The following is a 12,228-nucleotide window of genomic DNA, read 5'->3' on the forward strand; positions in this document are numbered from 1 at the left end:
CATTCTCAAAATGAAGGAATTTCACTGACAGCTTCGAAGGGCAGCTCTAAACTGATTGAATTGCCATGTTAATCTCCTGGGCCGTGCAGTTTAGTGGTATCACTGGGGGTTAGCGTGAGTGGTTCAAAAGCAAGATTAACTGAGAGCTCATTCTCCAGCTGTTGGCTGAGGAGATTAGTCAGGAATGTGTCCCTGTCATTTGGGTCTGTTTGCTGGCGGATAAGGGAACCCCCTCATGCACGCGGGGGCCACCTCGCTCATCGAGCCCCAGCCTAGCCGGTGCGTGGCTGTCACCATCCAGATGGGGGGCCAGGCTCTGGCCAGACCTCGGGGGGCCTTGTTGGGGCACGTGAAAGGTCTGAGACACGGCTCCAAGAGCAGTACTGCGCTCGTGCAGATGGCATTTTCCAGAACGGTTCTGCCAGCTCAACTAGGATTTGGGAACGAAGGATTTGCATCTAGTTTTTTTTTTTTTTGTTTTCTTTCCCTCCCCCAACTGCTTTCCCTGTTATTTGTCTTCCCAATTCCTGCTCTCCTTTCCCGACCAACCTATAAAGATACACTGTAAGGGGCTCCTGGGCGGCTCAGGGAAGCGTCTGACTCTTGATTTCAGCTCAGGTCGTGATCTCACTGTCATGCGTTCGAGCCCCCCATTGGGTTCCGGGCAGACAGTATGGAGCCTGCTTGGGATGGGTTTTCTCTCTCGCTCTCTCCCTCTCCCTTCCCCCCACTCTCAAGATAAATAAATGAAAACTTAAAAAAAAAAGATTTACACTGTAAAATTTAGGACTGCCGTTAATCTCTCTCTGCCTTGATTTCGTCATCTGAAAAATGGTGTTACTCACAGCAGCCCCTTCCCTCACTGTGATCTGGGGAGGAAGAATGGGCTGACGGATGCCATCAAGTGCCTCGATCCGAGTAGTAGTTCAGTTATAATAAGAACATCCTGTCTTTATTTTTCTGTGGCCTTTGAAATGTCCACATTGAATATGCTTCGGGGGGGAGATCTCATTTTGAATGTCATTGACAGAGTGATGGCCTAGAAGATATTAAAGAATTGCAAACAAAAACTAAGAAATTATGTTTGAAACCTGTTAAGACCAGTCCATTCACTGTGTGTTTTCAAATATGTGCAGAAGTAGAAGTAGATGCTCGCTCTGCGGCATAATGAAAAGTACGATCTTACAAATCGAAGTTGTACATATCCTTTTAATTTAATCACAAGAGAAAAAGTGTAACGTATAGTTTATGGATGTAGAGTGATTTTTTTTTTCTTTAGCAATGTAGCTAATCAGTATGGCCACTAGCCACAAGTAGCTATTTTATTTAAAATTAATGAGAGTTGCATAAAATTTCAGTGACTCAGTCACATTAGTCACATTTTAAGTGCTTAGCAGCCACACGTGGTTACTATGTTGGAGAGACCACATGTAAGACATTTCTAGAAGGTTCTATGAGACAGCGTGAGCTATCTTAGAGAAGCCGTGAGCAATGGCAAAAAAAATCCCCATCCTCCTCCTTCCCGAAGCTGTGTTTTAGAATTCAAATAGAATCTTTGGCTTAATGTTATTCCATTTTAACTGTATGCTTGAAATTATTGAAGAAAGCACAGCTCACTCCAAAACAACATGGATTCGTTTCTCTACTTGGAAAATCCTGGAACCAGTTCTTGGCTCCCCAGTTGCACGTCTTCCGTAAATATTTTTTTCTTTACTAGGTAACGTATTACCTGGACCAAGCTAGTAGTCACTTCATCATGGACCGCCCCGAGTTGTTATGTAATTATTTCATGAGTATAACCAAACTCTTACTTTTAGCAAAATAACTAACCCCTTATATTCCAATTTCACTTATCCACAAGTCCACTTGGGCTCTACCATCAAAGGATGTCCAGAATCCAGCCACTTGTCAGCCACCACTCCCAGGGAGTGGTGGTCCCAACCACGATCATCCCTTGTGATTTACTGCAGTCGCATCCTGACCGGGTTTCGTGCCTCCCCTCTTGCCCTCTTACTCGCTTCCCCATCTCTTCTCGACATAGAAGTCAGAGAGCTCGCTTTCATTGTCTGGTCATGTTGGTCTTGTGCTCCAAACCCTCCAGTCGTTTCTGTTCCAAGTAAAAGATAACGTGGGGTGGTGGCCTGCAAGGCCTCTCAGCTCTCGTGGCCCCTCACTCCTTGTTACCCCTCTGACCTCACCCATGCTTACTCTCTGCTGGGCACAGTGGGCTCTTTATCCTTCTTCTCCCGTAGGCATATTCTCGCCTCAGGGCCTTTGCTTTTGCTGTTTCCTCTGCCTGGACTACTCTTTTTGTTTTTTTAATTTTTTAAATATTTATTTAATTTTGAGAGAGAAGGAGCAGGGGAGGGGCAGAGAGAGAGGGAGACACAGAATCCAAAGCAGGCTCCAGGCCCTGAGCTGTCAGCACAGAGCCCGATGCGGGGCTCAAACCCATGAACTGCGAGATCATGACCTGAGCCAAAGTCGGACGCTCAGCCAGCTGAGCCACCCAGGTGCCCCTCACCCAAATTTGTTTTAAAATTTTTGTAACGTTTATTATTGAGAGACAGAGAGAGACAGAGCATGAGCATGGGAGGGGCAGAGAGAGGAGGAGACACAGAATCTGAAGCAGGCTCCAGGCTCCGAGTGGTCAGCATAGAGCCAACGCGGGGCTCGAACCCACGAACCACGAGATCATGACCTGAGCCGAAGTCGGACGCTTAACCGACTGAGCCACCCAGGCACCCCGTGCCTGGATCACTCTTGCGGGAGACAACAATGTGGCTCATCGCTTCACTTCCTCTAGACCTATTCTCTGTCACTTCATAAGGAGGTGTCACCAAACTGTTTACAAATGCCACCTGCCACCCCCACTCCCCAGGCCCCACACGGCAATCTCTGTTCCCTTTCCTGACTGTCTTTTTCTCCATAATGCTTATCGTCATCTGGCGTTCTGTCCCTATGTTTTACGCATTTATTTCTGTATAGTCTGCTCCCTCTCAGTGCAATAGAAGCTGCTTGAAGGCAGGGCTTTCTGCCTTTTTGATCTTGGCGTCTCGCACAAGGTAGGCACTCGACAATTGTTTCAGGAATGAGTGAAAAAAATACTCCAGTAGTTAACGATAATTATGATAAATGCTACACACAGACACACACAGAATGGGATCGGATGGTGCATTTACAAGAGAATTCTGTTTTCTGGAAGCGAGGAGTGCTAACATAATGGAAATTCGTTTCGCAAGAGAAACCCAAACACGCATCTTGCAGCGTGAGCCTGCCTCACCCCTTCCTCCCTGGGCTTACTCTGGTTTCAGGCTCGGCTTTCTGGCTTGCTCTAAAAGTGCATCTGTCCCCCTCCTTCCCGCTCTTGAGGGGCTGCACGGGGGGCGCGTTTGAACCGGGGCCCCAGGGGCCGGACGTGGACCACTGGGGGGAGGGGGAGGACGAGGGACTGGGACAGTGGTGGGCCCGTCCACAGAGCAGCCAGCCCCGTGCGGGCACACCAGCCCCCTGGCACGAGGCAGAAGAGGACGCCCTGGGTTTGGGGCCGGGCTGCCGCTGCTCTGTGTTTGTTCTAAGGTGGCAGGGGCCACGTGCGTGGGGCTTGACCGTGGTTTGCTGCCTTGAGGGTGGGGGGGAGTTGATGAGTTTTGGAAATAAGACGGGGAGGCCCTTCCCCACGCCGCCAAGTGGTGATGCCAGACTGGGGCGCCCTACCTGTTCCTGGCACAGGGGGGTCGGGGGAGAGCTCGGGAATGGCCGGGAGCAGTGAGGCTGGGGGGCACTTACGGTTTGCTCGTCCTCCCCGAGGCCCGGGGGCCGCAGCGCTGCTCACAGAGCCTGGACTTGCTGTGGAAGTGGTGGCCGGGTAGCAGGTGTTTGTGCCCGAGCACGTGGACCTCTCACTTCCTGCTTTTGTGCCAGAGCTGATTTTGGCTGGAAAGGCTCCGTCCCCGGGGTTTCGCTTTATCCTGAAACTCTGAGCTGTTTGGCAAAATGCTGCGTGGAGTTCTTTCACAGATGAGTGATGCCTCTGTGTCCGCTGAGCCTGTACTTCTCCAAAAGCAAATCTCATTTGATCTGAAATTTCAAGAAAGAAAAACAAGCTATTTTTTTTTTTTTTTGTTTAAAGAAGGAAAAAGTTTCCTCTCTTTGACTTGACCTTTTATTATGCCTGGGGTTTTTTTTTTTAGTGTTTATTTATTTTGAGACAGAGAGAGAGACAGAGAAAGAGAGAGAGAGAGGGAGAGAGAGAATCTCAAGCAGGCTCCATATTGTCAACATAGAGCCTGTCGAGGGGCTCGAAGTCACGATCTGTGAGATCATGACCTGAGCTGAAATCAGGAGTTGGACACTGAACCAACTGAGCCACCCAGGTGCCTCTATTATTTTTTTTTAAATTTTTAAATTTTTTATTTACTTTTGAGAGAGAGAGAGCGTGAGTGGGAGTGAGAGAGAGGGAGACACAGAATCGGAAGCAGGCTCCAGGCTCCGAGCTGTCAGCACAGAGCCCAGCGTGGGGCTTGAACTCACAGACTGCGACATCGTGACCTGAACCGAAGTCAGTCGCTTAACCGACGGAGCCACCCAGGCGCCCCTCTATGCCTTTGCTTTAGAAGATAGGTTCCCTTATGTTTAAATTTTCTATTAATTGTCACTAAAATAATAACATGAGGTTACTTCTGTGTTTTGTACAAAGTCTGCCTCAACAGTCCCCCGACCCACTCTTTCTAAATTGTTTGGTTTAGTGTTGCCTTGTTGGCATCCAATCAAGGGCAGACTCAAGATCCAGAAAGCCATGAGAGAGCTGAAATCATTTATGAAAGCGGAGTTTGCTTACCCTGCCTCCGTTGCTGGAGGTGCTGACACTCCCAGCCTGCCGGGGGGAGGGGGTGGTTATCAGATCTGGAACCCACTGTCTGCGGCGAATTACCGAGTGAAGAAGTTCTTTGAACACAGTAGGCGGGAGGCAGGATGTCGGCGCTTCTAAACTGTTCCACTGCGAGCTTCTCTCTTCTTGCTTGTCTTTGTTTTGACAGGTAAGTTGGGAATGAACTAGCAGATGTGTTTGAAATGGGTCGAGGTGAGCTTCAGACAACAGGTTTTCAGGTACTTTCCTTCCAGGATGTGACGGTTCAACGGGAAGGATGTGTCAGTTACGTGGCCGGGCGCAGGAATAAAGAGGCACACGTGAATTTTTAGAACCAGTTTTATAGGCTGTAGCAGCAGCCTTTTGCCTCCTAAACTCCTGAATTTTCCCATCCGGAGAGGGGGTGGGGGAGGGCTGTGCTTCCTGCCGTCATTACTCAGCAGATACTTGAACCCCTGCTTTGCGCCAGGCACTGGGAAATGTGGCTGTGAATAGGACAGATGTGGTCCCTGCTCCCAGGCCCCTCACACTCTGGTGGGGCTGGTGAGAGTGTGTAATTTGAATTTTTTTTTTAACATTTATTTATTTTTGAGACAGGGAGAGACAGCGTGTGAGCAGGGGAAGGGCAGAGAGAGAGGGAGATGAGGAATCTGAAGCAAGTTCTAGGCTCTGAGCCGTCAGCACAGAGCCCGACGCTGGGCTCGAACCCAGGAAGTATAAGATCATGACCTGAGCCGAAGTCGGACGCCCGACCGACTGAGCCACCCGGGTGCCCCAAGAGTGTGTAATCTGAGCAATAATTAAAGCTGTGACAGGTGTTGGTATGAAATGTGGCACCGCTGTGAGAGCATATGACAGGGAGACCTTTCTGAGGGTAGAATGAACTTCCTTCGGGAAGTCCTTTAAAGGGTTGGGATCCGAAGGGTGAGTAGGTGTGAACAAGGTGGAGGTAGAGAAAGGAGGGGGTCGGGGCAGGAGCATCTGGAGCAGGGGGGTAGTGGGACCGCCCCCTTGGGAGGCCAGTGGAAGGCCAGCGTGGCTAGATGGGGAGCAGAGGCAGTCAGGTGACGCCCAGGTGGAGGCAGGGACGAGCGTCTTCCTGCAGGGCCACCCAGAGAGGGGATACGGTAACACATGGGTCCCTGAGCATCCAGGACCCACACAGGCAGTGGCTGGGGCGAGAGTGTTAGGAGGCCGGTGCTCCTGGAACAGGAGCACGATGCTGGCGGCCTGAGCAGAGCCCGCGCGGCGGAGATGGACAGAAGTGAACGGGTTACGGGACGTTTGGACGGCATTGAACTGGGCGAAGGATGAGTAGGGACGAAAGGCGGCGATGCCGGGGGCTCCGGCTGGGGAACTGTGGCTGGCCGGGTGCACCCCTGCATGCAGACTGCCGGACGGGGAGCAGATCCTGGAAGGAAGACCACAAGTGTAGGGGAGGATGTGCTGAGCTCTACGGTCGGAGGGGCATCCAGGTGGGGCGTGATGGGTAGATCTGACCCCAGAGAGGTCCGGGTGTGGTGCGGCCGGGGATGAGCGTGGTCGTGGGAGACCACGGGAGGCAGGCAGCGGGAGCGGGCACACAGCTGGCCATGACCTGAGAGGGGTAAAGAGAAGCCCAGGCATCAGGCTGTGCCCGTGCTGAGGAGTAATCTAGTGAGCACATGCTGGAGACCATATGCTGGGTGTTGCTGCAGACTGGTGTCGCACAGACAGGTGTCAGGACCTCAGCAGGAGCAGTTCCCGTGGGGCTCTGGGGACAGAAGCCCAGTTTGAACAGCAGGGGAGGGGACTTGGGGGCCGGAAGAGGAAGACATCGGGTGCAGACCCTTGACTGAGAAGTTGGGCTCAGCAGAGGGAGGGAGTTAGCCGAGGGGTGTAGGGTCCACGGTCTCCTTCTCACTCTACATACTTCTGTCTGTGGGCTTTAAAGTTTTTTTAACGTTCATTTGTTTTTGAGAGACGGAGAGACAGAGCACGAGCAGGGGAGGGGCAGAGAGAGAGGGAGACCCAGAATCCGAGGCAGGCTCCAGGCTCTGAGCTGTCAGCCCAGAGCCCCACGCGGGGCTCGAACCCACGAATCGTGAGATGGTGACCTGAGCCGAAGTTGGAGGCCTAATGGACTGAGCCAGCTGCGCGCCCTGTCCGTGGACGTTAGGCACGGGCAGGTCCCAGCACAGGTCAGTGGGGGGTCGTCGGGAGCCCCGGTGGAGGGATGGGGCTTTCCTTCCGGCTCTTCAGAGGCCGAGGAGGAGGGCAGGCAGGTGCTGGCGTGTAGGTTTGCAGTGGGATGTCCTCGGCGATGCCGTCTGATCAGTTCTGTTTTCCCAGTGGAGCCAGAGGCACAGCGTGTCCACAGCTGCAGGAAGTGGGGTCACCGTGCGGACTGGGTGGCTTCTCCAGCTGCGCTCGGCGGCCACCTCGGCACGCGGGACCAGCCGCCGGGGGGTTCGTCCAGAGTTGAGGTCTCTGTGGGCGGAATGAAGGCACCAGGAAGGTGTGGGCGGTGGCGCAAGGGTTTCAGTGCGGTTTCAGTGGGGTCAAGAGGCCGGGGCTGACGGGAAGAGAGGCTGTGGGATGCTCAGGGGCCCCGCAGGCCGGGGTTAGGAATCTAGTGGGGTAGCTGGGTGGGGGGAGAGATACGGGTGCTTGGCGAGCTGTAATGTGCACAGGAGTCACCCGGGGAATCTTAGTAAATGCAGATGCGATGCAGTGAGCGTGGGACGGGGACCTCAGTCTCTGCCTTTGAACAAGCTCCCGTGTGATGCCAGGCCCTGGGCCCCTCGGGTCGCACTTTGAGGAGAAGCTGGAAGGTTGTCGTTCTAGAGGGCGGCCCGAATTAGAAATCCGGAGGTAGCACAGCTTTAAGCAACGGGTACCGTGGCCTGGGAGTGACTGAGCAGACCGGAAGGTCAAGGAACGAGAGGGCCACCTGAGTCACTCAGGACGCGTGACGGCGATGCTCGCTAACGCTTACTCTCCGCGAGCTGTTCTGGGCGCCTGGGGTGCGGACTCCACGTGGGCGCTCCCTCTCCGGAGCCCAGTGCCCTGACGCGAATGGGTGCGTGAGTGACCCCCGGGGACAGGCGTGCAGGAGGGGGGCGTGGAGAGTTTGGGCCAGGCATTGGCCTCAGGTGTGAAGGAGGTTAAGCGTGTCTAAGAGAGTGCTGGCGTTTCACAACTACTTTGGAGGCCTCACGATTCTCCTGCAGACGCGGTGCTCTACCCATTTTACAGGTTAGAAGAATAAGGTTCGGAGGGATTGGTAATTGGTAAGTGGGAGAGCGTTCAAGTGAATTCACAGTGGCCCGGTCCCAAGTCCATTCCTCCTCTGTATCAGGTTTCCATGCAGGAATGCAAATTCTCTTCTAATTCCCTGGGAGGCTGCAGTTACCCTGGGGGGTGCTCTCCCCTGGGCTGGCTCTGCTTCCTGGAGTGTGAGGTGTTGTGAAGGAAGCTGAGCCCAGGGGATGCCCATCTGGGCTTGGCTCTTCCTAGCAGGACAGCTGGGCTTGGCTTCGTCTCTACCAACTTTGTGCCTGTCTCTTAGGTCTTAATTTTTTGTTAATGTTTATTTATTTTGAGAGAGAGAGAAAGCGTGCGCAGAGGAGGGGCAGAGAGAGGTAAGTAACCTGCCGAAGGTCACACAGCTGGTAGGAAGAGGTCTAGTGGGAATTCACGCCCGGGCTCACTGCCTCTGGATCCAGCACTCTTTGTCCCTGGTCTTTTCTTTCAAGTGACTCTTTGTGGTCTCGGTTGGATGCCATGCCTGGGAGGTCCCCATCCCTGGGGTTTGAATTTTGAGAGGGGTCACACATGGAAGAAAAGTCCATCCACCCGGTAAGGGCAGCCAGAGGGACCGTCTGCTTTCTGTCCCTCTTGAGCTCTGGGTGTTTTCTTGCTTTACTGTATTTTTTGGGAGGTTTATTTTTTTGGGGGGGCGGATTATGAGAGCTATCCGTTAAAAACTATATTTGTGCTTAACATTCTGTCGCTTGGAACACAGAGGAACTCTCCTGGATGCTGATGGATCATTCAGTCATTTAACCCTTCCTGGTCTGCTTCCCCTTCTGTAAAATAAAGGAATTGGATGCATCCTTCCCCAGCACTCTTGTAGCTCTGTGACTTTTAGCTACACTTGGGTTCTAGTGACTCTCATGGTCAAGGAGAGGCTGGCTGGGCCTGTACTGGGGAAGCAGGAGAAGTTTTGTGAATTCATTGGGTTCATATGGCCTTTACCTCCACCTGGCAGGTTTTCTGTGCTCCTCGCACGACTGTGACTTTACCGTTGGTGAGTTCCTCTAGCACATAGCGGGGACACCGGTGGCTGATCCCTTCCTAAGTGCACATGCCACAGGGAGACCTGGGAGCCCCCAGTTCACCGCCCACCGGGGGCCGAGAGCTCTGGGCGGGACCCCTCCACACCCCAGGGCCTGACACGAGCCCCCCGGCACCCTGAGGGGTATCAGACTCTTACTCATAGCCGAGGAGGTGGCCCCTTTTCTAGGGATCATTCCGCCTTGAAAAATGTGTCCTCACAGAATCAGTGTGGCCCATTCCAGAGGATTGTGTCAGCCGGCGCTTTGAGAAGAAGATGTGATAGGGAGTGACATTAAAGAGAATTGATGTTTTGAAGCAGCCACATGTTCATCTGTGGGGAAGCATTAACTCTGTTTTCTTTTATGCTTTGATAATGCCCTACAGCTTGCGGTCGTGGGGCGGCAGAGGGAAGGAAGCGATTGTCTTACGAGCTGCGTGAAAACACTCCTTTTCTGCACAATGGCACAGATAACCAGGTGACAAAGAAATGGGTTTGCACAGGTGTTAGAGAACAAAAGCCTTGCTCCCCTGTTGACGGAACATCTGTCATTCCAGCGAGTGGGGCCCCAAGAAGGAACTCATTCTTCCTTGCAAACATTTAGTGGGGACTTGGCATTCCTGGTCGTCTACACAGACCAAAGAGGAGTGGGGTCCTGGAGCAGCAGCCTCAGTCATGGACCCTGAGATAGGAAGGTGACACGGGGACCTGTTCCAATGCCCTTGTTCTCGGTTCGGGTACGTTTACGTCCGCGAAGATCGTGACTTGTTCTGTTAGGTCGCTCGGCTACTTGAGCTAAATCCAGGCTAAGTGTGGATAACTGTCTTAGTTTAATACTGTCATGGGCATTTGTAGTTTCATCATAATGTCGACATACAAATAATATCATGCTATTGTAGCTCTTACATCTGCTAGTACTCCTCTGAGCGCTAAATGATGAGCCCGTTTAACCCTCACGGCTTCGTGGGTGTCGGTACGATCGCTGCCCCCATTTTGCAGAAGAGGAAACTGAGCCACGGAGAAGGTGAAGTCATTTGCCTAAGTCACACAGATAGTAAGTAGTGAAGCTTGGACTGAAATGCACACAACCCGGCCCCAGAGTTTCTCCTTTAAACCGCGAGGCCAGGGGTTGGCAAACGTTTTCCGTATAGGATCAGATAGTAAGTATTTTAGGTATTGTGTGCCGTAAAAATCTCTGTTGCTTGTATTCAGCTCTGCCTTTGTAGCGTGAAAGCAGCCAGAGACAATACGTTAAATAAATGGTGTGGCTGTGTCCCAATAAAGCTTTATTCATAAAAATGGGTAGGGTGCTGGATTTGGCCCACAGGCTGTAGTTTTCAGATCCCACACTAGACTCTACTGCCTTGTCAGGGAACATCTACTAATGACAGAGAGAGATAGATACTGGAAAGTATGGCGATCCAGTTTTATAAGGGATTTGGGGCCAGAAGTTGCATGAAAAGGATGTATTGTTTGTATTCCTTTTGGGTGAAGTGTCCTCTTGCTTTGGCCAGGGAGGGTGACGGGCCCCATGTCTGTGCACAGTGGACGTTAAGAGGCTCGGGGCCGGGAGAGACTTTTTATTCTAGCTCAACTTTCTGGGCGATCTTTCACAAGACTCTCAGCACCTCCACAGTGGTGATGATGGTCCTTGCCACCTGCCCCTCTTTCTCCCTGAAGTGTGTATCTTGGATGAATGAGGTCTTGTCTGTGATTCACTTGGAGCCCCTGGAAGAGGGTAAATGTATTAAATGGCCTTCATCATTTCATTTGCTTGCAAATTAGAGAGTACTCTGGGGGTACGAGACCATTTTTTGAATGCCATGTGGAGCCCAATCTTAAAGGACGGGCATTCTTGGTAATCTGCACGAGAGAGTGGATTGAGGAGGGATGGGTTTATGGATTGCCTGTGCAGCGGTAGGCTGTAGGCAAATGGAGTTATTAAAGAGGGTGAAACGGGTATTTATTTCAGTTTTTAATAAGCGTGCATTGCAAGCAGTGAGAGGGTTCTGTAGTCGACCTCATTATATATCATTTCCGTAAGAAAATTTAGGCTTCTCTGCTAAGCTGTGAGTCTCCGCGGTGGGGAGGAGTTTTATAAGTGTTTCCAAGTGAAATGTTGAAGTTAAAAGTTGAACCCAGAAGCCTCAGAGGGAACCAGGCTGCTGCCTGCATTTCAATGAAAGGGAGAGGAAATGCATTATGGAGGTTGAAAATGTGGTTTGCATGCTAAGACCTCTGTGGAAGAATGGGCCTCCCAGAGGAGGGGGGCGGCGGTAATAGCTTGCCCTTAGTGACTGAGGTTCCTCGGTGAAGCACAAATGCTTCTTTGGATCCCCCCACCCCCTCGCTTTTTTTTTTTTTTTTTTTAATTTGCGAGAAAATATACTGAACTGAAAATTTCAGCCTAGACGGTGTCTCGGAACCTTGGTGGGCTCCTTCTGATGCCAGAAGCTATCATTTGAAAATCAGTAAGTGTGACTGCTTAGTCCTAATTTGGGCACCTAAATTGAAGACGCGTTCCCACCTGCTGTAACGATAGAAGAGCTGGTATTTGACCGAGACCTCCTCGGTGCTGGGCTCGGGCTTTATCTACACTTGCATCTTACTTTAAAACGACAGTATTTGTCCTGCAGAGGAATATTCTTCTTGTTTTACAGAGGGGGAAACTGAGGCATCGGGCAGTTGACTGACTCTGTCAGGGTTAGGCAGCTAGTGAGTCGTGTAGCCAGACTTTAAATCTGCCTTCCTGATTCCAAACCCCTGCAAGGAGGGTGAGCAGGAGTCCTGGGTTTCTGGGACCCTGGGATTGTCCGTGCTTAAGCCCAGAAACGTCCTGGGCAAATGGGAAGGTTTGGTAACCCTGCGAGCAAGATGCTTGTGACCTCAGCACCGAGGTGGTGCTTATTATAGGATAAATCGAAGGGGGGGTTTCCTGTGTGATCGCCCCTCAGCTGCTAGAAGCCGTATGTGTGCCCGTAAGACCTCCAAGGCCGCACGCCCCAGGACCCTCTTGGAGCCAAGTAGGAAAGCTTGGAGA

General features: G+C 51.9%; 1 protein-coding gene and 1 long non-coding RNA gene across 8 annotated transcripts in view; one reads left to right on the forward strand and one right to left on the reverse strand.

Annotated features, from left to right (window-relative positions):
* Positions 1-12,228, forward strand: part of CARMIL1 (capping protein regulator and myosin 1 linker 1) — a 308,332-nt gene that overhangs the window by 97,272 nt on the left and 198,832 nt on the right. The window lies entirely within an intron of this gene.
* The window catches only part of LOC113593969 (uncharacterized), a 38,792-nt gene that overhangs the window by 21,002 nt on the left and 5,562 nt on the right, over positions 1-12,228 (reverse strand). The window contains exon 3 of the long non-coding RNA XR_008298784.1: positions 3,790-4,080. This is a non-coding gene — a long non-coding RNA (uncharacterized LOC113593969). The remainder of the gene's footprint in view (positions 1-3,789; positions 4,081-12,228) is intronic.

The sequence above is a fragment of the Acinonyx jubatus genome, chromosome B2 (genome assembly GCF_027475565.1).
Source record: "Acinonyx jubatus isolate Ajub_Pintada_27869175 chromosome B2, VMU_Ajub_asm_v1.0, whole genome shotgun sequence".
NCBI classification, from domain to species: Eukaryota; Metazoa; Chordata; class Mammalia; order Carnivora; family Felidae; genus Acinonyx; species Acinonyx jubatus.